The sequence below is a fragment of the Microcaecilia unicolor genome, chromosome 1 (assembly GCF_901765095.1).
Source record: "Microcaecilia unicolor chromosome 1, aMicUni1.1, whole genome shotgun sequence".
NCBI classification, from domain to species: Eukaryota; Metazoa; Chordata; class Amphibia; order Gymnophiona; family Siphonopidae; genus Microcaecilia; species Microcaecilia unicolor.
The window spans coordinates 225,604,615-225,631,752 of NC_044031.1; positions in this window are offsets into that span (position 1 = coordinate 225,604,615).

Below are 27,138 nucleotides of genomic sequence, written 5' to 3' on the forward strand. Positions count from 1 at the left end.
TTTGGAGGCGGAGAGTAGGCCTGCCCTGTGCTAATCAGGTAGTGCAGGTAAATTGCTGAGCACTGCCTGATTAGCGCGGGGTTAGTGCAGGAGCCCTTACTGCCTAATTCATAAATGGTGCTACTGGCTCCTGCGCTAATGGCCACTCGCTAATTGGGAAATGAACGCGTGGCCATTAATGGAAAAAAAGGAATTGTGACCTTTTTACTGGTATGCTAAAAGTGGCCTTGGCATGTGGGAAGTCCACACACTAAAAAGGGCCCCAAAGTGAGATAATATATTATATAGCATGTTGTAAATGAAAACTGAATAACCTAAAACAGTGTAAAAAAGCATATCTAAATGAATATTTCTACTAAAATGTCTGCTAAACCCCATCAGACAACTTTATAAAGCAATAAATAAAAGATGATCTGCAGAACAGAAAATAAAAACATATTGATGTCAATTTTTATAAAGAGTTATACGCTTATTAGTTTTCAGAATTGAAGCTAATTTATACTTTGACAATTAACTTTATTTTGCCCCCTTTCCATGCATTTTGCTTTCCTTCACTGTGGTAGTTCTTTTTTCTTTAAAATTGCTAAAGTCTTTCCCCTTATTTCTGAGTATACTACCATAAGAACAAAAGAAAAATTATGCTGAGTCAGACAAGGTCCTGGGCTGTCTCCAACAGTGGCCAGCCCAGGTCCCAAGTACTGGGAAGATCCCAAAAAATGGATCACATTTGTCCCAGCTCATTTCCAGGGATAAGCGATGGCTTTCCCAAGTCTACCTGGGTAATCATTTTGTAGGTACTTTTCCTCCAGGATCTTGTCCAAATCTCTTTTGAGCCCTTCTATGTTAGTCATCGAATTCATAAGTACATAAGTATTGCCATACTGAGAAAGACCAAAGGTCCATCAAGCCCAGCATCCTGTTTCCAACAGTGGCCAATCCAGGTCACAAATACCTGGCAGATCCCAAAAAAGTACAAAACATTTTATATTGCTTATCCCACAAATAGTGGATTTTCCCCTAGTCCATTTCATAATGGTCTATGGACTTTTCCTTGAGGAAGCCGTCCAAACCTTTTTTAAACTCCGCTAAGCTAACTGCCAATGAATTCCAGAGTTTAATTACACGTTGAGTGAAGAAACATTTTCTCTGATTCATTTTAAATTTACTACATTGTAGCTTCATCGCATACCCCCTAGTCCTAGTATTTTTGGAAAGCGTAAACACATGCTTCACATCTACCCGTTCAACTCCACTCATTATTTTATAGACCTTTATCATATCTCCCCTCAGCCGCCTTTTCGCCAAGCTGAAGAGCCATAGTCGCTTTAGCCTTTCCTCATAGGGAAGTCTTCCTATCCCCTTTATCATTTCTGTCGCCCTTCTCTGCACCTTTTCTAATTCCACAATATATTTTTTGAGATGCGGCGACCAGAATTGAACACAATATTCGAGGTGCAGTCACACCATGGCGCGATACAAAGGCATTATAACATCCTCATTTTTGCTTTTCATTCCTTTCCTAATAATACCTAACATTCTATTTGCTTTCTTAGCCACAGCAGCACACTGAGCAGAAGGTTTCAACGTATAATCAACAACGACGCCTAGATCCCTTTCTTGGTCCATGACTCCTAACACGGAACCTTGAATGACATAGCTATAATCTGAGTTCCTCTTTCCCACATGCATCACTTTACACTTGCTCACATTAAACGTCATCTGCCAGTTAGACGCCCAGTCTCCCAGTCTCGTAAAGTTCTCTTGTAATTTTTCACAATCCTCCCGCGATTTAACGACTTTGAATAACTTTGTGTCATCACCAAATTTAATTACCTCACTAGTTATTCCCATCTCTAGGTCATTTATAAATATGTTAAAAAGCTGCGATCCCAGCACAGACCCCTTGGGAACCCCACTAGCTACCCTTCTCCATTGAGAATACTGACCATTTAACCCTACTCTCTATTTTCTATCTTTTAACCAGTTTTTAATCCACAATAGAACACTACCTCCTATCCCATGACTCTCCAATTTCCTCTGGAGCCTTTCATGATGTTCTTTGTCAAACGCCTTCTGAAAATCCAGATACACAATGAGGGGCATAATTGAACGAAAACGCCTATCTCCATGGGCGTTTATCTCCAAGAACGGGTCCGTGAAGGGGCGGACCGAACCGTATTTTCGGAAAAAATAGACGCCCATGTTTTATTCAACAATGTGTGAGCTGGGCGTTTTTGTTTTTCAGCGATAACGGAAAATGAAAGCGCCCAGCTCAAAAACGAATAAATCCAAGGCATTTGTTCGTGGGAGGGGCCAGGACTCCTAGTGCACTGGTCCCCCTCACATGCCAGGACACCAACCGGGCACCCTAGGGGGCACTTTTACAAAAACAAAAAAAAAGGTAAAAGAGCTCCCAGGTGCATAGCACCCTTCCCTTGTGTGTTGAGCCCCCCAAATGCCCCTCAAAACCCACTGCCCACAAGTCTACACCATTACTATAGCCCTGAGGGGTGAAGGGGGGCACCTACATGTGGGTACAGTGGGTTTGGGGGGGGTTGGACGACTAATAAGCATTAAGCAGCACAATTGTAACAGGTAGGGGGGATGGGCCTGGGTCCACCTGCCTGAAGTCCACTGCACCCCCTAACAACTCCTCCAGTGACCTGCATACTGCTGTCAGGGAGCTGGGTATGACATTTGAGGGTGAAAATAAAAAGTTGAGAAACTTCATTTTTTGTGGTGGGAGGGGGTTAGTGACCACTGGGGGAGTCAGGGGAGGTCATCCCCGATTCCCTCCAGTGGTCATCTGGTCATTTAGGGCACTTTTTGGGGCCTTATTCGTGAAAAAACAGGGTCCAGGAAAAGTGTCCTAAATTCTAGCTAAAAACGCATACTTTTTTCCCATTATCGGTGAAATGCGCCCATCTCTGTTCGGCAGATAACCACGCCCCAGTTCCGCCTTCGCCACACCTCTGACACGCCCCCATCAACTTTGTCCGCATCCGCGACAGATTGCAGTTGACAACGTCCAAAAATCGGCTTTCGATTATACCGCTTTATTCGTTTTTGTGAGATAAACGTCCATCTCCCGATTTAGGTCGGAACTTGGGCGTTTTTCTCATTCGATTATAAGCAGGAATGTCAACCGGCTCACCATTATCCACATGTTTGTTTATCTCCTCAAAGAAATGTAGTAGATTGGTAAGGCAAGATTTCCCTTCACTAAATCCATGTTGACTTTATTGAGGCATATTTTCAAAGCACTTTGGGAGGCTAAGTGCCATAGATTTCTATGAAACTTTGGGAGGCTAAGTGCTTTGAAAATAAGCCTCATTGTCTCATTAATCCATGCTTTTGAATATACTCTGTAATTTTGTTCTTAATAATAGTCTCTACCATTTTGCCCGGCACTGATGTCAGACTCACTGGTCAGACTCACCGGTCTGTAATTTCCCGGATCTCCTCTGGAACCTTTTTTAAAGATCGGTGTTACATTGGCCATCCTCCAATCTTCCGGTACCACACTCGATTTTAAGGATAAATTAGTAGAGAGGTGTGGTAACCGTGTTAGTCCACTTTTAAAGGTAATCAATAGAAATCAAACAAAATAAGACATGGAAAAGAAAATAAGATGATACCTTTTTTATTGGACATAACTTAATGCATTTCTTGATTAGCTTTCGAAGGTTGCCCTTCTTCATCAGATCGGAAATAAGCAAATGTAGGTAGATGACAGTATATATAAGTGAAATAGCAAAACATTTCAGTGACAGTCTAACAGGATGGGGGTGGATAGGTGAGAGACAGGAAGAGTTGGGTGGATGAGGGACAGGGAGATATGCATGAATACTTTTTAGAGAGAGAAATCCACCTAAGTGGATGAACACAAACTCCCACGTAAAAATAAAAGCACAAAAAAGTGGGAAATGGACCAATGACTCCAGAGAAACGGGAAATAAAATACCAAAGAACCACTTTATTCAATGACTCTGAATGGTTAAATAAATTTAGATACATGTACATACGGGCTCTATATAAAAATTTAATATTAAAAAAACTTGATATTCGAAAAGATGATGAAAGAAGATATGTTATTGAAAGGTCAATTAGTAAAGATGCATAGACCTACTCATTTATCTCCACATATGAGATATAGATTGAATTAGTATGTATAGAATTGAAAAAACTAAGAGAAAACATGCATATATATGCCTAATGGGTTGACAAAAAATTGATTAAGATGCATATACATACTTATTTAACTCCACATATCCATATATGAGATATAGACTGGTATATGTGAAGTGAAAAACATAATCTAAAAATATATATATATATCTATATATATGTGCTTAATGGGTTTTACAAGAAAATTTTGTAACTACTGGGTTTACAAGAAAATTTTGTCACCAAAATATATATAAATGTAAAAGTACAGAATGAATAGAAATATATATATATGTGCATATATGCTCTCATATATGCACACATATATCTATGAGATAAAAACAGTGCATCCGTATATAATATTTAAATATAATGTTTAATAAAATATTTTAATCTGAGAAATGGATGAAAAGACAGAAAAAAAAGGGGGAAAAATATATAACCTCTCTATTGGTGGGATGTTTCTAAGGACATCATACCCAAACTTTATAAAAATTAGGTAATTGTTATAGGCAGACGGAGATGTTTCTAAGGACATCATACCAAAACATTGCAAAAAATTAGGTAATTGTTATAAATAGACGGAGAGATCTAATTCACTATTAAGTCCCTCAGGAGCGAGGGTTTTGAATTCGAAAATCAATTTTTGTTCCTCTCTCAAAAGTAGAGTATCAACATTTCCACCTCTCTTGTTAATTTGTAAAGTTTTAAAAACCAAGAATTTAAGATCAGAGATATCATGGTTGGCAGTAAGCCAATGGGTGACCAATGGAGCACTTTCAATTTTCTATTGATACAGCTACGGTGTTCTATCAATCTTGTTTTTATGGCTCTAACAGTCTTACCAATGTATAACTTAAGGCACGGACATTGTATAATATAAATGACGCATGCAGTATTGCAATCTGAGGTGTGACGTAAATGGAAGGTCTGAAGGGTTGTGGGATGCAAGAAAATAGATGTATCCATGGAGTGTTTGCATACACTACATTTACCACAAGGGCGGTGACCATGGTGGATAAGAGGTTCTCTTATTTCTGGTAAATGAGATGGTATAAGATGTTCTTTAAGATTTTTATTTCTTGAATAAGCCACGACTAAGTTTTTGTCCTTGAAGCAATCTAGATTGTTTAAAATATGCCAATTGCGTCTTATTGATCTCTGTATGTCCTTTGCTAAATGAGAAAACCGTAGAGTACATACAATGTCTGGTTTTTCTCTGTGCGTGGTGGATTGTAATAGAACAGACCTATCTTTAGAAAGTGCTTTGGTATATCCGTCCTTAATGCATTTTTCCGGATAGCCCCTATTAGAAAATCTCTTGCTTAATTGTTCTGCTTGCGTGTTGAAATCTTCAAACCTTGAGCAAATCCTACGTAATCTCAGAAATTGGCTAAGTGGTAGATTTTGCTTCAGGGATGGGTTATGATAACTAGTGTAGTGCAAAAAAACATTTCTATCGGTGGGTTTCCTGTAAATTGACGTCTGAAAAAAATATGTGCCTTTGAAATATTGAGGTCTAAAAAGTGAACTTGTTCTTCATTATACTCCATTTTGAATTTGAGATTGGGGTCTCGTGAATTGAGCCAAAAAAGGAATTGTTGCAGGGATTCTATACTGCCTTGCCATAGGATAAAGATGTCGTCAATGTATCTTTTATATATTTTAATATGTTCTGAAAAACAACATGCAGTGAGATGTTGCTTTTCAAAGTCTGCTACATATAGATTGGCCAAATCGGGAGCCATGGTGGATCCCATGGCAGTGCCTTTTACTTGTTGATAAAAAGTATTTTGAAATAGAAAGTAATTTTTAGTAAGTGCTAATGTCGCACATGTTAGAATGAGGTGATTCGGAATCCTTTTATGAGTGGTTCTTTTGAGGAGAGTCGATTCTATAATCTGTAATGCTTCCATTTGAGGTATATTTGTGTACAGGGATTCGATATCTAACGTAACCATGAGTGTGTCTGTCAAGGTGCCTTCATAATTTTCCAGTATGTTAATCATATCTGTACTGTCACGAACATATGAAGGAATCAAAGGGACAAAAGGTCGAAGGAAGAAGTCTACAAATATGGATAATGGTTCTAAAACAGATCCATTCCCTGATACAATGGGTCTGCCCGGTGGATTCTCTAAAGACTTATGGATTTTGGGTAACATGTAAATGGTAGGAATGACTGGATGTTTGACTTCTAAAAATTCTTTCTCTTTTTTTGTCAGAAAACCCATCCGTGAGGATATATCTATCAGTTCTTTTATGTCTTCTTGAAGGTCTGGAGTAGGATCCTTATCTAGAGGCACATAAAATTCCAAATCAGATAGTTGACGTAGGGCCTCACTTACATATTGGTGTCTGTCCATCACCACTATCCCACCTCCTTTGTCAGCTGGTTTAATTATTATTTCATGATTACGGCCCAATTGTGCAATTGCTTCTTGTTCTCTCCTGGTGGTGTTGTAGTAGCGTAAATGTTTTTTCTTTTCAAGTTGGCGGACATCATTTTCAACACATGTGGAAAAGGCTTGAATAAGAGGGTTAACTGGACCCGGTGGGATCCAGGTGGAGGTTTTTTTCACTATAGACATATCACTGATCGTAGTTGTAGTATTGGAAAAAGCTTGAATAATCTGTAGTTTACGATTGAATTTGAATAAATCAACCCTTGTTTGAAAAGCATTATATTTGACCGTAGGTACAAACGACAGACCTTTTTGCAAAACATCTTTTTCTGTATGGGTCAATGTCTTACTGGAGAGATTGAAAATTGGGATTAGATCCTCTAATGTCTGATTATTTCCTAATTGTGTTGGTATATTCTCCCCCGGTTCTGGTGATGAAAACTCCCTTCTTGATATGGATGGTACTGGTAGTTGGGTGGATAATCCTGGCGATAGGACGATCCTCTGGGTCTGCCTCTGCCCCTGCCCCTGCCTCTTAGGGGAAAATCGTGTTTGATTGGATATTCGGTTTGGTATTCTCTTCCTTTGAAATGATGGTATGTGTTCCTGGAATTGGACATCATTCGTGACTTCTTGAATTCTGTATCTTTGGTCCACAGTTTCTCTAAAAAAGTGCGTGTGTGGTCACCTTGCTCATTTTCTGATGATGGGTAATTTCCGTCTGTTGGAAGGTCTGATTCGTGAATGTCATTCTTCGATGGTTGTTGAAAATTAGGAATTCCTGTAGGGCTACAGATGGGTGATGTGAATTCATCGTCTGATTCACTCCTAATTCTTTTGCGTCTCTGTTCATTGGATGCCACTGTCTTCGAGAGTCCTGATGTAGTAGGCAAATTTGATCTTCTCGTGTCTCCATAAGGAACTAGGTGACTGTTCCTATTCTTATGAATTGTTATATCATCAGATGGAACTGTATAATTGTTTTTATAAGATGTTATGTTGTTTTTATCTCTATGATGGTAAACCCTGGCTTGCGCAAAAGGATATACATTGCCTCTCTTGTAGTCTAACTCATCTCTTGAGAATTTATAATTTTTGGTTTCTTTGATTTCGTTTCTAAATCTGGACATCTTATGGTCCACATCTTGAGAAATTTGTTCATGATTTGAGTCTAGCAAGTAGACATTGCTAATTTTGGTTTCTAAAATTCCTTCTAATTGAGTGCTTTTTTGTTTAGATGTTTCAGCTAATAGAATCATAAGGTCTAAGCTGCATTTATTTAATATACAGCACCATTTGTCTAAAAAAGATTGATCATCCAAAAACATAGTTGGTGCTTTTATCATTCTGAGTCCCCTAGGGATTCTTTTAGCTTTTACATAACTCAGCATAGTTTGAAAATGCATGTCATTCCTGATAATATTTTTCTTTAACTGTATAATCTCTAACCATAAGTCCATAGTGGTAGAATTGGGTTGGGAAGGTACATCTTCTTCTTCTTCTTCTTCTTGTTGTAATAAATTGTTGACATATTCCTCACTATAACATAGTGTGTGTTCCCATGTCCGTGAAGTCATGGTCCGGTCCAAACTGAGAGAGAGAAATCCACCTACAGTGGTGGAAATAAGTATTTGATCCCTTGCTGATTTTGTAAGTTTGCCCACTGACAAAGACATGAGCAGCCCATAATTGAAGAGTAGGTTATTGGTAACAGTGAGAGATAGCACATCACAAATTAAATCCGGAAAATCATATTGTGGAAAGTATATGAATTTATTTGCATTCTGCAGAGGGAAATAAGTATTTGATCCCCCACCAACCAGTAAGAGATCTGGCCCCTACAGACCAGGTAGATGCTCCAAATCAACTCGTTACTTGCATGACAGACAGCTGTCGGCAATGGTCACCTGTATGAAAGACACCTGTCCACAGACTCAGTGAATCAGTCAGACTCTAACCTCTACAAAATGGCCAAGAGCAAGGAGCTGTCTAAGGATGTCAGGGACAAGATCATACACCTGCACAAGGCTGGAATGGGCTACAAAACCATCAGTAAGACGCTGGGCGAGAAGGAGACAACTGTTGGTGCCATAGTAAGAAAATGGAAGAAGTACAAAATGACTGTCAATCGACAAAGATCTGGGGCTCCACGCAAAATCTCACCTCGTGGGGTATCCTTGATCATGAGGAAGGTTAGAAATCAGCCTACAACTACAAGGGGGGAACTTGTCAATGATCTCAAGGCAGCTGGGACCACTGTCACCACAAAAACCATTGATAACACATTACGACATAACGGATTGCAATCCTGCAGTGCCCGCAAGGTCCCCCTGCTCCGGAAGGCACATGTGATGGCCCGTCTGAAGTTTGCCAGTGAACACCTGGATGATGCCGAGAGTGATTGGGAGAAGGTGCTGTGGTCAGATGAGACAAAAATTGAGCTCTTTGGCATGAACTCAACTCGCCGTGTTTGGAGGAAGAGAAATGCTGCCTATGACCCAAAGAACACCGTCCCCACTGTCAAGCATGGAGGTGGAAATGTTATGTTTTGGGGGTGTTTCTCTGCTAAGGGCACAGGACTACTTCACCGCATCAATGGGAGAATGGATGGGGCCATGTACCGTACAATTCTGAGTGACAACCTCCTTCCCTCCGCCAGGGCCTTAAAAATGGGTCGTGGCTGGGTCTTCCAGCACGACAATGACCCAAAACATACAGCCAAGGCAACAAAGGAGTGGCTCAGGAAGAAGCACATTAGGGTCATGGAGTGGCCTAGCCAGTCACCAGACCTTAATCCCATTGAAAACTTATGGAGGGAGCTGAAGCTGCGAGTTGCCAAGCGACAGCCCAGAACTCTTAATGATTTAGAGATGATCTGCAAAGAGGAGTGGACCAAAATTCCTCCTGACATGTGTGCAAACCTCATCATCAACTACAGAAGACGTCTGACCGCTGTGCTTGCCAACAAGGGTTTTGCCACCAAGTATTAGGTCTTGTTTGCCAGAGGGATTAAATACTTATTTCCCTCTGCAGAATGCAAATAAATTCATATACTTTCCACAATGTGATTTTCCGGATTTAATTTGTGATGCGCTATCTCTCACTGTTACCAATAACCTACCCTTCAATTATGGGCTGCTCATGTCTTTGTCAGTGGGCAAACTTACAAAATCAGCAAGGGATCAAATACTTATTTCCACCACTGTAAGTGGATGAACACAAACTCCCACGTAAAAATAAAAGCACAAAAAAGTGGGAAATGGACCAATGACTCCAGAGAAACGGGAAATAAAATACCAAAGAACCACTTTATTCAATGACTCTGAATGGTTAAATAAATTTAGATACATGTACATACGGGCTCTATATAAAAATTTAATATTAAAAAAACTTGATATTCGAAAAGATGATGAAAGAAGATATGTTATTGAAAGGTCAATTAGTAAAGATGCATAGACCTACTCATTTATCTCCACATATGAGATATAGATTGAATTAGTATGTATAGAATTGAAAAAACTAAGAGAAAACATGCATATATATGCCTAATGGGTTGACAAAAAATTGATTAAGATGCATATACATACTTATTTAACTCCACATATCCATATATGAGATATAGACTGGTATATGTGAAGTGAAAAACATAATCTAAAAAAATATATATATATCTATATATATGTGCTTAATGGGTTTTACAAGAAAATTTTGTAACTACTGGGTTTACAAGAAAATTTTGTCACCAAAATATATATAAATGTAAAAGTACAGAATGAATAGAAATATATATATATGTGCATATATGCTCTCATATATGCACACATATATCTATGAGATAAAAACAGTGCATCCGTATATAATATTTAAATATAATGTTTAATAAAATATTTTAATCTGAGAAATGGATGAAAAGACAGAAAAAAAAGGGGGGAAAAAAAATAACCTCTCTATTGGTGGGATGTTTCTAAGGACATCATACCCAAACTTTATAAAAATTAGGTAATTGTTATAGGCAGACGGAGATGTTTCTAAGGACATCATACCAAAACATTGCAAAAAATTAGGTAATTGTTATAAATAGACGGAGAGATCTAATTCACTATTAAGTCCCTCAGGAGCGAGGGTTTTGAATTCGAAAATCAATTTTTGTTCCTCTCTCAAAAGTAGAGTATCAACATTTCCACCTCTCTTGTTAATTTGTAAAGTTTTAAAAACCAAGAATTTAAGATCAGAGATATCATGGTTGGCAGTAAGCCAATGGGTGACCAATGGAGCACTTTCAATTTTTCTATTGATACAGCTACGGTGTTCTATCAATCTTGTTTTTATGGCTCTAACAGTCTTACCAATGTATAACTTAAGGCACGGACATTGTATAATATAAATGACGCATGCAGTATTGCAATCTGAGGTGTGACGTAAATGGAAGGTCTGAAGGGTTGTGGGATGCAAGAAAATAGATGTATCCATGGAGTGTTTGCATACACTACATTTACCACAAGGGCGGTGACCATGGTGGATAAGAGGTTCTCTTATTTCTGGTAAATGAGATGGTATAAGATGTTCTTTAAGATTTTTATTTCTTGAATAAGCCACGACTAAGTTTTTGTCCTTGAAGCAATCTAGATTGTTTAAAATATGCCAATTGCGTCTTATTGATCTCTGTATGTACATGTATCTAAATTTATTTAACCATTCAGAGTCATTGAATAAAGTGGTTCTTTGGTATTTTATTTCCCGTTTCTCTGGAGTTATTGGTCCATTTCCCACTTTTTTGTGCTTTGAATACTTTTTAACCACGCTGGCTGTCGTTTGGTCTTCCGTCCTCCTTTTTTAATACACGGAATATATTTGGCCTGGGCTTCCAGGATGGTGTTTTTGAAAAGCATCCACGCCTGATGTAAATTTTTGACCTTCGCAGCCGATCCTCTAAGTTTTTTTTTCACCATTCTTCTCATTTTATCATAGTCTCCTTTTTTAAAGTTAAATGCTAATGTATTTGATTTCCCACGTATACTTACTTCAAAGCTAATATCAAAACTGATCATATTATGATCACTGTTATCAAGCGGCCCCAGCACCATTACCTCCCGCACCAGGTCATGCGCTCCACTAAGGACTAGGTCTAGAATTTTTCCTTCTCTCGTCGGCTCCTATACCAACTGCTACTACTACTACTATTTAAGCTGTCCTTGATTTCATCAAGGAATTTTTACCTCCCTAGCAAGCCCTGTTACATTTACCCAGTCAATATCGGGGTAATTGAAATCACCCATTATTATTGTGTTGCCCATCTTAATTATGCAACACTCCTCTTCTAATACCAACACTGTCAGCACATGCCTTCAATCAGTTTCTACCTGGCTCAGAGACAACCGTCTATTTCTTAACATATCAAATTGTGAAGCCATTCACTTTCCTAATCCTCGCTCAGTTCTTCCTGCAATGCCCTCCATCAGGGGGTACTCGGTCTTCTTCTGAGAATCTATACTAGTCACCCAATATTTAAAACCATATAACCAGCCAGGCCATTTGTCTCCCGCTGAATACTGGTAGTTAGCGCTTAGCAGATAACCAGTTATATTGCATGATATAACCGACTATCTGCCGATATTCAGTGCTATGTTTGGCTAAGTTTGGCGGCCAAATTAGGCTTCTGAAATAGTAGGCCTACCTTTAGGCAGTTTAAACTTAACCAGCCAGTGCTGAATTCGGCTTGGTCGGTTATGTTTAAGTCGGCCATAAATAAACCAGATATTCGATGCCAGTCACCGGAAAGCAGGGGCGTAGCCACGGGTGTGCCTGGGTGGGCCTAGACCCACCCAGTTTGGGTTCAGGCCCACCCAGCAGTGGAGAACTTCAATTTCAACGGCAGCGGAGGGAGCAGGCTGAGGTCCGATCCTGCTTCTGCCTCCCTCTCTCCCACAGCGCTTCTCAGACGCTGCCTACCTACCGCCGCCATCTTCCTCCCGTCTCAGCACTGCAGCAGCAGAGCAGCGGTAGCAATTCATGCTGCCTCCTGCTTCGTTCTAACCCGGAAGCGTCTCCTCTGCCGCGTCCCGCCCCCATTATTACAACTTCCTGTTTCTGCTGGGGCAGGAAGCAGGCGCGCAGCAGAGGAGATGCTTCGGGGTTAGAATGAAGCAGGAGGCAACATGAATCACTACCGCTGGTCCGCTGCTGCTGAGACAGGAAGTAGATGCAGGATCGTGGCGGCGGTAGGTAGGCAGCGTCTGAGAAGCGCTGTGGGAGAGAGGATCGGACCTCAGCCTGCTAAGGGTGGTGCTGTACCCCATTGAAGAGATGGAGAGTTGGGGGGTGGGCTCCTTAAGATAGATGCTGCATGAGGGAGCCATGAGGTGGAGAGGGGCAAGAGAGAGAGAGAGAGAATTGTGGGACATAGGGTAGAGAGGGGTAAGAAAGGAAAAAATCTTGCATTGGGAGGGGAGAGGGACAAGAGAGGGAGAAATGTTGGACATAGGGGGGTAGTGGGGAAGGAGAAATGGTAAATGTTGGACTTGGACAGGGGGGGTGAGGAGGAGAAGATAGATGGTGAAAAATTGGACATGATGGTGGAGGGCAGGAAGAGATGTTGTAGGGGGAAGCGAGAGATGTTGGATGGGCCACAAGGGAGGGGGAGAGGCAGAAATGTTGGGCATGGCAGTGGAAGGGAGGAAGAGAGAAAATGCTGCATGGGGGGAGGGGGAAGAGAAGTGTTGGACCCATGGCACAAGAGAGGGAGAAATGGTAGAAAGTGGGAGAGAGGGAGATATATTGGACCTGGCAGTGAATGAGAGGGAGAGAGAAACACAGGAGCTGGAGAGGGGAGAAAGGAGGAGATGTTGGATACAGGAGCAGAAGGGTGATAGAGAGGTGCAGGACAGTGGGAGTGAGGGAAGAGAGAGGGAGAAATGTTGGAACATGAGGGAGAGGGCAGGAGGGAAGAGAGAAGGGGCAGAGAGATGTAAGGCTAAATCCAGAGGTCAATATTCCATCCTCATTCTTCTTGATCTTTCCGCTGATTTTGACACTGTCGATCACAGCATACTTCTCGATACCCTGTCCTCACTTGGATTCCAGGGCTCTGTCCTTTCCTGGTTCTCTTCCTACCTCTCCCTCCGCACCTTTAGTGTTCACTCTGGTGGATCCTCTTCTACTTCTATCCCTCTGCCTGTCGGCGTACCTCAGGGTTCTGTTCTTGGTCCCCTCCTCTTTTCTATCTACATTTCTTCCCTTGGTTCATTAATCTCATCCCATGGCTTTTACTACCATCTCTATGCTGATGACTCCCAAATCTACCTTTCTACCCCTGATATCTCACCTTGCATCCAAACCAAAGTTTCAGCGTGCTTGTCTGACATTGCTGTCTGGATGTCTCAACGCCACCTGAAATTAAATATGACCAAAACCGAGCTTCTCATTTCCCCCCCCCCCCCCAAACCCACCTCCCCGCTCCCCCCGTTTTCTATTTCTGTTGATGGCTCTCTCATTCTCCCTGTCTCCTCAGCTCGAAACCTTGGGGTCATCTTTGACTCTTCTCTCTCCTTCTCTGCTCATATCCAGCAGATTGCCAAGACATGTCATTTCTTTCTTTACAACATCCGTAAAATCCGCCCCTTTCTTTCCGATCACTCTACCAAAACCCTCATCCACACCCTTGTCACCTCTCGTTTAGACTACTGCAATCTGCTTCTTGCTGGCCTCCCACTTAGTCACCTCTCCCCTCTCCAGTCGGTTCAAAACTCTGCTGCTCGTCTCGTCTTCCACCAGGGTCGCTTTACTCATACTACCCCTCTCCTCAAGACCCTTCACTGGCTCCCTATCCGTTTTCGCATCCTGTTCAAACTTCTTCTACTAACCTATAAATGTACTCACTCTGCTGCTCCCCAGTATCTCTCCACACTCGTCCTTCCCTACACCCCTTCCCGTGCACTCCGCTCCATGGATAAATCCTTCTTATCTGTTCCCTTCTCCACTACTGCCAACACCAGACTTTGCGCCTTCTGTCTCGCTGCACCCTACGCCTGGAATAAACTTCCTGAGCCCCTACGTCTTGCCTCATCCTTGGCCACCTTTAAATGTAGACTGAAAGCCCACCTCTTTAACATTGCTTTTGACTCGTAACCACTTGTAACCACTCGCCTCCACCTACCCTCCTCTCTTCCTTCCCGTTCACATTAATTGATTTGATTTGCTTACTTTATTTATTTTTTGTCTATTAGATTGTAAGCTCTTTGAGCAGGTCTTTCTTCTATGTTTGTGCAGCGCTGCGTACGCCTTGTAGCGCTATAGAAATGCTAAATAGTAGTAGTAGTAGAGTGGAGTGGGGAGAAAAAGGGAGCAGATGCTGGGCTACAAGGGTGGAGTGAAGGAAGATGGCGGAACCATGTGGGAGAGGCCAGGAGGGAGAGGAAGAGGGTGGCAAGGAAATAAATAAAAAGATAGTGATTACAGAGGACAGAAATATGGTAATGAAAGGGAATGGAGGGCTGAGGAAGGAGTGAGATGGGGAAATAGAAAGAAGAAAGAAGAAAAAAGAGAGGAAAGAGCTAAAAATAATCAACTCAGAATTATGATTCTCTTTCTTCGTATTTATGTTCGGTGAAACACTTTTTGCCCCTAAATCTTATATAGTCCATAATCCTCTTCCTTGTTATATCCCATTTAAACTACTGCAATGTTCTCTACTGCAGCCTGCCTCGTTCCACTCTTAAACACCTTCAACTTATTCTGTCAATGGAAGTTAAGCTATAACACAATACCCGATGCTTCGACCATGTATTGCCTTTATTGATTTCTGAGCACTGGGCTCCTGTTTCAGCTTGTATTAATTTCAAGATCCTCAACTTATTATTTAAAGGTCACCCTCCTTCTGTCCCTAATTATCTCTCTAACCTGTTCATTTCATGCTCTCAGCCCTCCCTCCCCCACCTGTACACTAGTCAACGCAAGTGGCTCTCTCATCCCTTCCCTCCTTTTCATCTCTGCCTTGAAATATCTGGCAACTCCACATTCTCTTATCTTGGCCCACAGCTATGGAATGTCCGCCAACCATCTGCATCTTCAGCTGGAGGACAAATTTGAATTCTAAAATCCAAAGTCTTCATAACTAGAGCAAACACAGGGGTCCTTTTACTAAGCTGCGCTAAACGTGGGCTTCTGCTAGCACCAGTGCATGCTTTTGATGCACGTTGAGGTCCCCTTTTACCACAGAAGGCAAAAGGTCTTTTTTTGGGGGAAAAGAAATGGCCATGCGGTAAGTGAATCACTTGCCACGTGGCCATTTCAGGGGGGGGGGGGAGCACTTACTGCCACCCATTGATGTGGTGGCAAGGACTCCCGTGCTAACCTGGCAGTAACCGTGCAGCATGCGGTACTGCCTGATTACTGCCAAGTAAGCACCAGTGCTACAAAATTGAAAATATTTTAGTAGCACCGGAAATAGCATGCACTGGGGGGTGGGAACTACTGTACATAAGTACATAAGTACATAAGTAATGCCATACTGGGAAAAGACCAAGGGTCCATCGAGCCCAGCATCCTGTCCACGACAGCGGCCAATCCAGGCCAAGGGCACCTGGCAAGCTTCCCAAACGTGCAAACATTCTATACATGTTATTCCTGGAATTTTGGAGTTTTCCAAGTCCGTTTAGTAGCGGTTTATGGACTTGTCCTTTAGGAAACCGTCCAACCCCTTTTTAAACTGCTAAGCTAACCGCCTTCACCACTTTCTCCGGCAACGAATTCCAGAGTTTAATTACACGTTGGGTGAAGAAAAATTTTCTCCGATTTGTTTTAAATTTACTACACTGTAGTTTCATCGCATGCCCCCTGGTATCCTGGCGGATGTTCTGGATTGGCGCACGGCATCTGTTGCTGTGCTCCAACCCTTTAGTAAAAGGGCCCTCAATTTGGGGAAGACTGCAGTCATTTGTGGTTTTGTGAGCCAGAACATGCAACATTACCTTTGGGGTAATATTCAGCCCACGCCAGAAAGCAGTTTGCAGGCTGCTCAGTGCCATGGGCTGCACTAACCCTAGACATTCAATGCTGGGGCATGCGCCACTCCCGGCATTGAATATGTAGACATGTGCACTGACCCAGACCGATGCCTGGTTAACTTGGTGTATAACGTTTGGACAACCTTTTTGCTGTTCTAACTTTATACATGTACTTAGATGGTTAGTGGATATGCAGAAGAAACCTTTTTCACATGATAATACTTTTTGCTTAGGTTTAAAACCAGAGAAAAATAGTAATTTGACAAACTGTGAGCATATATTCTGCAATTTATTTATTAATTTATACAAGATTATATATTGCTCCCTTGCTTAAAGCTAATCAAGGTAGTTTACATCAGTTGAAAACATAAGTGCTCTATACAATCAATGTGCTAGATGTTAAAAGAAAACATCCACACACCCATCTCTAACTCATTCAGAAAACCCCAGGGGCGGGGACAATTAACCTACAGACCCAAACAGGAAGTACCCAGCTAATAAATTATATTACTAAGGAATAAGGTAAATTTTTAATTGCTGTCTGAAAGCAAACATGTTTCTTTCAGCCCACGTTCTCCACAGGAGTTTATTCTATAATTCCATGGCTACAGATGAAAAAGCCTGTGTATTTCAACCTACTTTTCATCATTTTAAATGATGGAATGCTTTCTATTTATTAACCTTTTGAGGCAACTAACCCATCAACCATATTACTTTTAACATATAAGAATATGATTTTTGTTATATGGCTTCTATAGCAGCATTATAACAGAAATGCACTTTAAAATTATACAATGACTGAGGAAAACCACTGTGCTGAGCAGACAGGAAGGTTGATGTTTATTAAGGAAAGCAGTAGATTTTTACTTTTTTTTCACAGAAATCCATGATTTTTATCAAAACCCACAGCTAATATATGGAAAGGGCAAGGTCCCTGCTCATTGGCATTAACAGAAAAATAGGCCTAGTCCACTTTTCCATCTGATTCCCTTGTATGGACTTCCTTTTCCTGTCCCATTCTCAACCTGCTTCTCTGATATCATTGCCTGGGCATTCACCAGCACCTTAAAATGTATCATGGTCAAAACTGAATGCCTAATTTTTCTACCCCAAACCATTTGCTCTCTTCCCTCTTTTTCTGTCTCTGTAGGTGACACACTGATCCAATTCAGCTCATGACCCTAGTGGTCATCTGCCTCACTATAATTCTTTACACAAGGCCAACCCTAACAATAGGTGAACTAGGCGTCAAACTAAAGTGACTGAATTTGAGGGATATTGGTGCAATACTGGCATGGCAGGAGAGCACGCTCACAGGCAGTTTGCATTGGAGGGGGTGGGACTTGGCAGGCCCTAAGCCTTCAGCAATGTTCAAAGGCCCACTGCTGCATTCAGTTTCATTTTGCAGCAGAAGGCTTGGGTTTGAGTTCATATAGACACAGGAAGGGTGGTAGCAGTGGCAGGGGGAAAGGAAGAGATGAGCTGTTGGAGACAGTGGGGGAGGTGGAGGGGAAGAGAGGAAGCTATGCAAGACACCTGTGAGGATAGGGAAGGTGACATGTTGGACACCTGGGGACATGGTAGAAAAGGAAAGGAAAGATGCTAGACGCTGGGGATTACATAGGGTAGGGAAGGGGAGATGCTCAACATAGAGGGAGGTAGAGAAGGGAAAATGCTGAACTATGGAGTGTGAGGTGCATGGCTGAAGGTTTGCCTAGAATGACAGCTCCTATTTGGATGGTCCTGCATCTACACTCACCCAAAACACTGTTAAATGATGTCATTGATCTTTCTATGTATGGTACCAAAATGCTCATGCACTGTGCAGCTGATACAAAAAGCTACTATGGGCAGAAGTGTGCAGTTATTAAGTGGTCTACGTTCGTGTTATTGGCTGCAGGATGCAGGAAGGGTCCCAGCACAGAAGCTGATTTATGTAGTAGACCTCAGCACACAGCATATTAAAATGCATGGTAAGGAGGTTTTTTTATAATCCATAGCAATGTAAAGATATGTGCTAATATCTACCACACCAATATAATGCAAACAAAATACCACCTGGTCTGAAGCAGCATTGGGTATCCATCAGCTTAACTGCTCAGTAGCAGTCTGCATTACACCCCCCCCTGACTTGACCCAACCCTATGTGACTGTTCACACACACACACACACACAAACAAACAAACACACACACACACATCTAAACTCAAAATATGTGACCTGACCTCCCCTCAGCACAGGACCTCACCTCAATCCCCAGACAATACTTGGTAGTCTAGAAGCCCCAGTTCCCCCCACCCCATTATGACCCCCCAGCATTAAAAAAAAAAAAGCATTTCCAGTAATCTAGTGCACCCCTCTCTTCCCCAAACCCTCTCAAGACCCATCTCATGCATCTCAAATTCAGCCAGGCATGAGCAATATCCACTTGCTCCTGCTTCCAGCACCATTTATGTATGTATGTATTTATTTGAGCAGTTACTATACTGCCATTTGACAAAACATCATGACAGGTTTATAAAATAATGAGTGAAGTGGCGTGGAACGGGAGACATGAAGTGTTTAGTCTTTCCAAAAATACTAGGACTAGGGGACATGCAATGAAGCTACAAAGTAGTAAATTTATAACTAATTGGAGAAATTTTTTCTTCACTCCACATGTTATTAAACTCTGGAATTTGTGGTAAAGGTGGTAAAGGTGGTTAGCTTATCAGGGTTTTAAAAAGTCTGGATGGCTTGCTAAAGGGAAAAGTCCATAGACCATTATTAAATTGACTTGTGGAAAATCCACTGCTTATTTCTGGGGTAAGCAGCATAAAACGTTGTGAACTTTTTTGGGATCTTGCCAGGTATTTGTGACCCGGATTGGCCACAGTTGGAAATAGGATACTGGGCTTGATGGACCTTTGGTCTGTCCCAGTGTGGCAATACTTATGTACTTACACACTAACCAATAAGTGTAACTGGTTAGCACATGGATACCATATGAGCCTTTACCACATTAAAGTACTGATTTTGGAAATATCCGCAGCACTCAAAGGAACATGTTCTGAGTGTGGGTTGAATGAGTCTGAGACGTATGCATAAATTTCCAAATTTACAAAGGAAATAAATGCGTACTTTTAAAAAGTCTAGACATCAGCATTTACACCTTGAGGCATTTGTGACAGCTAAATACTCTCTTGGATCTGGGATTTGGAGGAGTGATAGTGGAAGAAGTAAAGTTACTAACCTGTAACAGATGTTCTCCAAGGACAGTAGGCCAACCTGCTTATAATTGAAAAAGAAAAACGCCTATATTGCGACCCAAATCGGGAGATGGACGTTTATCTCACAAAAACGAATAAAGCGGTATAATCGAAAGCCGATTTTTGGACGTTTTCAACTGCACTCCGTCGCGGATGCGGACAAAGTTGATGGGGGCGTGTCAGAGGTGTGGCGAAGGCGGAACTGGGGCGTGGTTATCTGCCGAACAAAGATGGGCGCATTTCACCGATAATGGGAAAAAAGTATGCGTTTGTAGCTAGAATTTAGGACACTTTTCCTGGACCCTGTTTTTTCACGAATAAGGCCCCAAAAAGTGCCCTAAATGACCAGATGACCACTGGAGGGAATCGGGGATGACCTCCCCTGACTCCCCCAGTGGTCACTAACCCCCTCCCACCACAAAAAAATGATGTTTCACAACTTTTTATTTTCACCCTCAAATGTCATACCCAGCTCCCTGGCAGCAGTATGCAGCTCACTGGAGGAGTTGTTAGGGGGTGCAGTGGACTTCAGGCAGATGGACCCAGGCCCATCCCCCCTACCTGTTACAATTGTGCTGCTTAATGCTTATTAGTCGTCCAACCCAACCCAAACCCCACTGTACCCACTTGTAGGTGCCCCCCTTCACCCCTTAGGGCTATAGTAATGGTGTAGACTTGTGGGCAGTGGGTTTTGAGGGGGATTTGGGGGGCTCAACACACAAGGGAAGGGTGCTATGCACCTGGGAGCTCTTTTACCTGTTTTTTTGGTTTTGTAAAAGTGCCCCCTAGGGTGCCCGGTTGATGTCCTGGCATGTGAGGGGGACCAGTGCACTACGAATCCTGGCCCATCCCACGAACAAATGCCTTGGATTTATTCGTTTTTGAGCTGGGCGCTTTCATTTTCCGTTATCGCTGAAAAACAAAAACGCCCAGCTCACAAATTGTCGAATAAAACATGGACGTCTATTTTTTCCGAAAATACGGTTCGGTCCGCCCCTTCACGGACCCGTTCTCGGAGATAAACGCCCATGGAGATAGACGTTTTCATTCAATTATGCCCCTCCAAGTATTCTCTGATGAAGCCCGGTGCAGATGCTGCCTAGTGTGTATAGTTTTAAGAAAGTTCTGACAGCATCCCACCGTGCATGCATGTGTGCCTTTCCACCCGAGGTGTGAGCGCAGGTCCCTCTGTAAGATTACATAAATTACGGAAGACAAGTCCTAGGGGAGGTCGAAGGGTATATGAAAATACTTGGCCAGCTGTTCTCTGAGAACACTTGCTACAGGTTAGTAACTTCGCTTTCTCTGAAGACAAGCAGGCCAGAGGTATTCTCACATGTAGGATTCTCTAGCTACCAGACTCACTGAAAACAACAATGCTAAGAAAATAGGGACTCAAAACATTGAAGTCAATTAATCTGAGACTATATACAAACTGGTTGTGAAGGTGCAGCCTAGATCAGAACAAAACTGGACCTGGGAAGGTGGAGTTGGATTCTAGACACCAAACAAATTCTGTAAGACTGTCTAAGCGAACCAGCTGTCACATTGGGTATCCTGCTCACAGCAATAGTGAGATGTGAATGTGTGGACTGAAGACCACATCACAGCCTTGCAAATCTCCTCGATGGAGGCTGATCTCAAGTGGGCTACTGATGTAACCATGGCTCTGATATTATGAGCTTTGACATGACCCTCTAGAGTCAGCCAAATCTGGGCCTATGTGAAGGAGATGCAATCCGCTAGCCAGTTGGAAATAGTATGTTTGCCGATGGCTATCCCCATCCTGTGTTTGGGTCAAGAGAAACAAAAAGCTGAGTGGACTGTCTATGGGCTTTAGTCCACTCCAGAAAGAAGGCTAAGGCTCACTTGCTAAGGTATGCTGTGCGCTTTCGCCAGGATGGGCATGATGTTTTAGGAAGAATGTTGGCAGAACAATTGACTGGTTAAGATGGAAGTATGACACTACCTTAGGAAGGAACTTAGAGTGTGTGGATAGAACTACTCTGTTGTGATGAAACTTTGTGTAAGGTGGATCAGCTGCTAGGGCCTGAAACTCACTGACTCTGCAAGCTGAAGTAACTGCCACCAAAACCATTACTTTCTAGGTCAGATACTTCAGATGACAGGAGTCAGGTGGCTCAAAAGCTTTCATCAGCTGGGTGAGAGTGACGTAGAGATCCCATGACACATTAGGAGCTTTGTCAACAGCAAACCTCTTGTGAGTCAAACAACTAGAGACTGTACAGAGATGGACTTACCCCCTAATCAGAGATGGTAAACACGGAATACACTGAGGTGTACCCTTACAGAGTTGGTTTTCATACCAGACTCAGAGAGGTTCAGGAGTTCTCTGAGGACAAGCAGACATAATATTCTCACATATGGGTGACATCATCCATGGAGCCCGGTGCAGACATTGCCAAGTACACTGTCATTTTAAATCTTTAAGGCAGTGCCCCTATCACGCATGCACGGGTGCCTTCCCACCTGACGCTCGAGCGCGGGACTAGCAGTTTTCCACAGAGCAAAGAAGTTTTTTTTTTAGTCTTTCCTCAGAGCATCAAACTTTTGCCTTTTTGTGCCTTCCCTTTTTTGGGATAATTTTTTCTTCATATTCTACTTTTTTCAATACTAATTTGTTAAGTTTAGTCATTTTTCAATTATTTTTCATTTTTTCAATTTTTATTCTTTGGGGTCTCTGAGCCCATATTTCACACAGGAACCATCAACACTTTTCGGATACGTGACTACTCAAACTCCCTGGGCAATAGAGTCTTTTGGCCTTGCATCAGCCATTTTTCCCTCCATGTCAACGAGGGTCCTGAGTGGCTTTAAGAAATGTGCTTGATGTAATAGGGCTATTTCAGGCACATACCCCCATAACCGGTGTGTTCAGTATTTGGATCCAGAGCACCAAAACATACAGTGTAGCCTCTGCCTGCACATACAAGTGAGGCCCCTTAAATCCCGCAGAGTCCAGTGTGAAATACGTTTTGGTTCTGCATCGACATCGGTATCCACATCGAGCATGGCAGGGGATTTGGTACTTGATGTGGAACCTGCACTGGCATCGGAATCAATATCTGGTGTACCGACACACCATCAGTACTGTGGCAGCGTAAGGACTCTATGTCCTGTTTGTCAGTGCTGCATGCATCGAGGCACCTGGTTCTCTATCATTTTACATATTGTTGTAATATTATGTTTATAAATACTGTCCACTTTGTATTGTTTTACATGGTTTTTTTATGTCTTTTTTTATGTTGTTGTTGGTTGTTTAATTAATATTGTTTTTAATTAAGTTGTATGACTTTCATTTATTGACATTTTCAATATATGTATTTTTTTTATGTATAGTTTCTTTGTGACCCCTTAAGCAGGCGCCTGTGTCTGCTGAAACACAGCACCATGTTGAGTCTCATCCTAGAGCTTTAATGAAGTTACTATGAGTCACTACTCCTAGCATGGAAGTCATTCTGTCATTCAATAATCTTTACCGGCAACTCATTAATATATGAGAGTAGGTATCTAAAGTGCATCCCACTCAACTCACAGCACGGTGCACACCATAAGTGTGGTTCAAACAACAGACCAGTGTACTTAAAAGAGTGCTTTCTTGAAAGAAATGCATGATTACATACCCAGAGAAGTGGGAATGCTATTCCAGTTTCCTTTTTGTTCTTAACTTACACAAGTGTTTTCTCTTGAAATTCCTTCTGTATTTCTAAATTCATAATAAAATATCATGGGGAAAGAAATCATTACAATAACAAGATATAAAACAATCCTTTAAGAACAAACTACCAATCTAAACAAACTTACCAATGTCAGCAGCACCCCTAGCACAAACTGTTCTCAGTGCTGCTGCACGCATTGGTAAGTTTGTTGATTGTTTGGCTGAACTGTTGGTCTTTCTTAAAAAGGAAACCATTGTGAAAGTAGCAAAGGGACCCATCCAAGCAAAGACAGCATACTAAGTAGTATTGCACACCAAATATGGTTACATTAGTGTCCATGCATGGCTACTATATACAGCTCTATTTGCCAGTATTATACTGGCAAATAGAGCAATTCTGATGACTTATATCATACTTTATTTATTTATTTTCAGCACTTTATATACCGCACGTGATCCCTGAGGCGACTATGTTTATAATTTCTATTACATTGTACCTGGGGCAATGGAGGGTGAAGTGACTTGCCCAGAGTCACACAGAGAAGCAGAGGGAATTGAACCTAGTTCCCCAGGATCTCAACCCACTGCTGGTAGTCATACATTTTCTTTGCCTGCGTAATGACTATGCAACGTATCCCAGAGAGTGGTATAGAACTTTCAGGGAGTCTATTTCAGAATCTGTGTGCTGAGGGAAGAAATAATACAGTCAATATGTAGACCTGTATGGTCATTATCAGAGTAGATATTCAACACAATTTAACCAGCCAGAAACGGCTTATGGCCGGTTAAATTGCCTGTTCAGGGCCAAAAATGAAATTACCACAAGAGCCACACGGTAGCCAGGCGGTAACTCCATTTTGGAGCACATTGGGCGCGTGTAGATACATACTCAGCTTAGTAAAAGGGCCCCATAGTGAGTATTGCATGCGTAGTCCCTTGTTGGTCCGTTCCTATGGATTAAAGTACCTGACAATATTTGGATGCTGTCATCCATTTCAGAATTTAAAAAAAAAACAGGTGAAAACACATTTGTTCATCCAGGCTTGTATGGAATAAACTGCCTGGGACTATTTGTATGTTGTTACCCATATCAGAATTTAACAAAAGGGTGAAAATGCATCTGTTTATTCAGGCTTCTACTTGCTGTGTACACTGTATTATGTCATTTTTTATTATTATGTGAGTTTTATTGTTTCCCACCTAGTTAATAGGTTATAAATCTAATAAATACATAAACTTGTAATAAAGTGTCTGGTAAGCTGCTTTTCAAAAGATAAGCATCATGCTTGTCAGTGTGTCTAAATAAAAGTGTGACGTAACACTGAAACAGGAATTTTTAAGTAAAGATCTCATTTCTCACATTTTCATATTCCATATGAACGGAACATTTGCTCTATCAAATAGTCTCTAGAGCCATATCGATTCGATATTCAGAAGCACTTATTCAAATAGCAATACCTGTTACCTGGGTACTTTGCATGTGCTGGGACTATTCAGTGATTTTCTGTGGCACTATCCAGATAGGTCTTTTTTGAGTAGGGAAAGTTTTAGAGTTATTGCTGAATTTTTACTTCCTCCGCAATTGGATTATTCTAACTCCTTGCATTATACAGTGTCATTGAAGTTGCAGAGAAAGCTGCAGCTCTTGCAGAATTGCTGGGCTTATTTTCAGCCTGGGTAAATTTGAAAGAGCTTAACCTCTGCTAGAGTCTTTCCATTGGCATTCAATCAACTCACGAATAGTTTTCAAAATGGTTTGCTTTAATTTTAAATCATTTTATAGGTTAAATTCTGAAGGAGTTAATATGATCTTACTTCTTCCTCATAATCAGTCTGTAGTGCGTGAGATTCATAAGATGAAGTTTAATTTTCCATCACTGAAAGGAGTTAGAAATAAGAAACAGGTTGAACAGTCCTTCTGCTTTCAAGCGGTTAGGTTGTTAAATATCCTTCCTAGGCAGATCAGAGAATTACCTACTTACTTTCTATTTTGGAAATTTCTTAAGACATATCTGTATTCAAAATGAAATAGACCTGTTTTATTTTTCATTTGTTAGTACAGTCCTTAATCCTTTCCCAGTTAGATTAAAGTTTAGCTCCAGTTATCTGCAGCAGGGCCCATAGTAATAAAATGGACCCTGCTGCAGATAACTCAAGCTAAGCTGGCATTCTCCCCCCCCCCCCCCCCCCCCCCCCCCCCCGCGCATGCTCATTTTTCATACATATGTGAAACTGAGCATACGCAGAGACTGGCAGCTGGTAATTGTGGCTCAGAGACGCTGCTGCCCAAGATGAAAATTTTTTCAACAGGGAGGAGGTTTTCAGCAGGTAGGGCTTGGGATCCCCGCCAACACAGGTTTTTCTCGTACTTTGGAGGGGCACCAGAAGGGAGTGAGTTGTGGAGGAAGGTGGAGATGAAATTATGGGTCAACCCACTTTGATCTCAGGCCCACCTAAAATCAGCTGTCTGGCTATGCCACTGAGGTATGGCAATATTTAGTCACTTATCCAGATAATTTAGGTCAGGAAAAAAGCTGTCCTAAATTATCCAGCTGGCTTACCCAGTTACCCCCAAATTCTGTAAACTTGCATGCACAATTATGCGACACCACATACAGGTATAGAATAGTACCAGTTATGCACCTAGGGTCCCTTTTATAAAGGCACGTTAGGCTTTACGTACGTGCAGCATGCACCAAAATGAGACTACCTCCAGGCTACTGTGCCTCCTGGTGGTAATTTCAGAATTGCTGCGTGCCCATAATGCTTGATTTATTTTTTTATTTCCTCCCACACGTTGCTTTTCTGGCGGTAATTGGCAGTTGACGCCTGCTGGCAGGTCACCATGTGTGTAGCACATGAGCCCTTACTGCTAGATCAATGGGTGGCTTTAAGGGCTCAGGACAGTTTTAGGCATGTGTTGGTTTCAGCTTTATCGAATGCCCTTTTCCCATCCATTGTAAAAAAAAAAAGCCCTTTTTTGCAGACACAGTAAAAACTAGCCCGACATGTGCCCAAAACACGTGCCTACACTGCCGCAGGCCACTTTTGCCACAGCTTAGTAAAAGGGCCCTTAATTGTTAAATTAGGCACTAAGAGGGATTTTATATACAGCGCCTGAAAAATCCCCACAGAAAACAGTTCCACCTAAGCGTAGTCTATAAGCAGCACCTAGATTTAGGCACAATATACAGAATACACTTAGTTGATATCCCAGCATCTAAAACTATGTGCCTACATTTATACCAATGCATGGTGTAAGCCCCAGTGCATAGATTTAGGCACAGAAGGCCATATTCTATAACTACGAGTGTAAATTTTGGAACATCCATGAAACGTCCATTTCCCTGCCCATAACCACGTCCCTTTTTGTCTGCACGCGTTAGACGTTAGGTGCAGTGCGATACAGAACATGCTTAGCGAGTTGTGCGTAAATTCAAATTATTGCCTAGTAGTGCTCATTATTGCTTGTTAAGTGATGTTATCAACGCTAATTACTTGCTGAGCCAATTTAGTTACACGGGTAATTATAGAATCTACCTGGATTTTGGTGTAGATCTCTAGGGGGCCCTTTTATAGGCACCTATGTGCATCCAACATACTTCAAATTGGAACTACCGCCCGGCTACCGTGTGTCC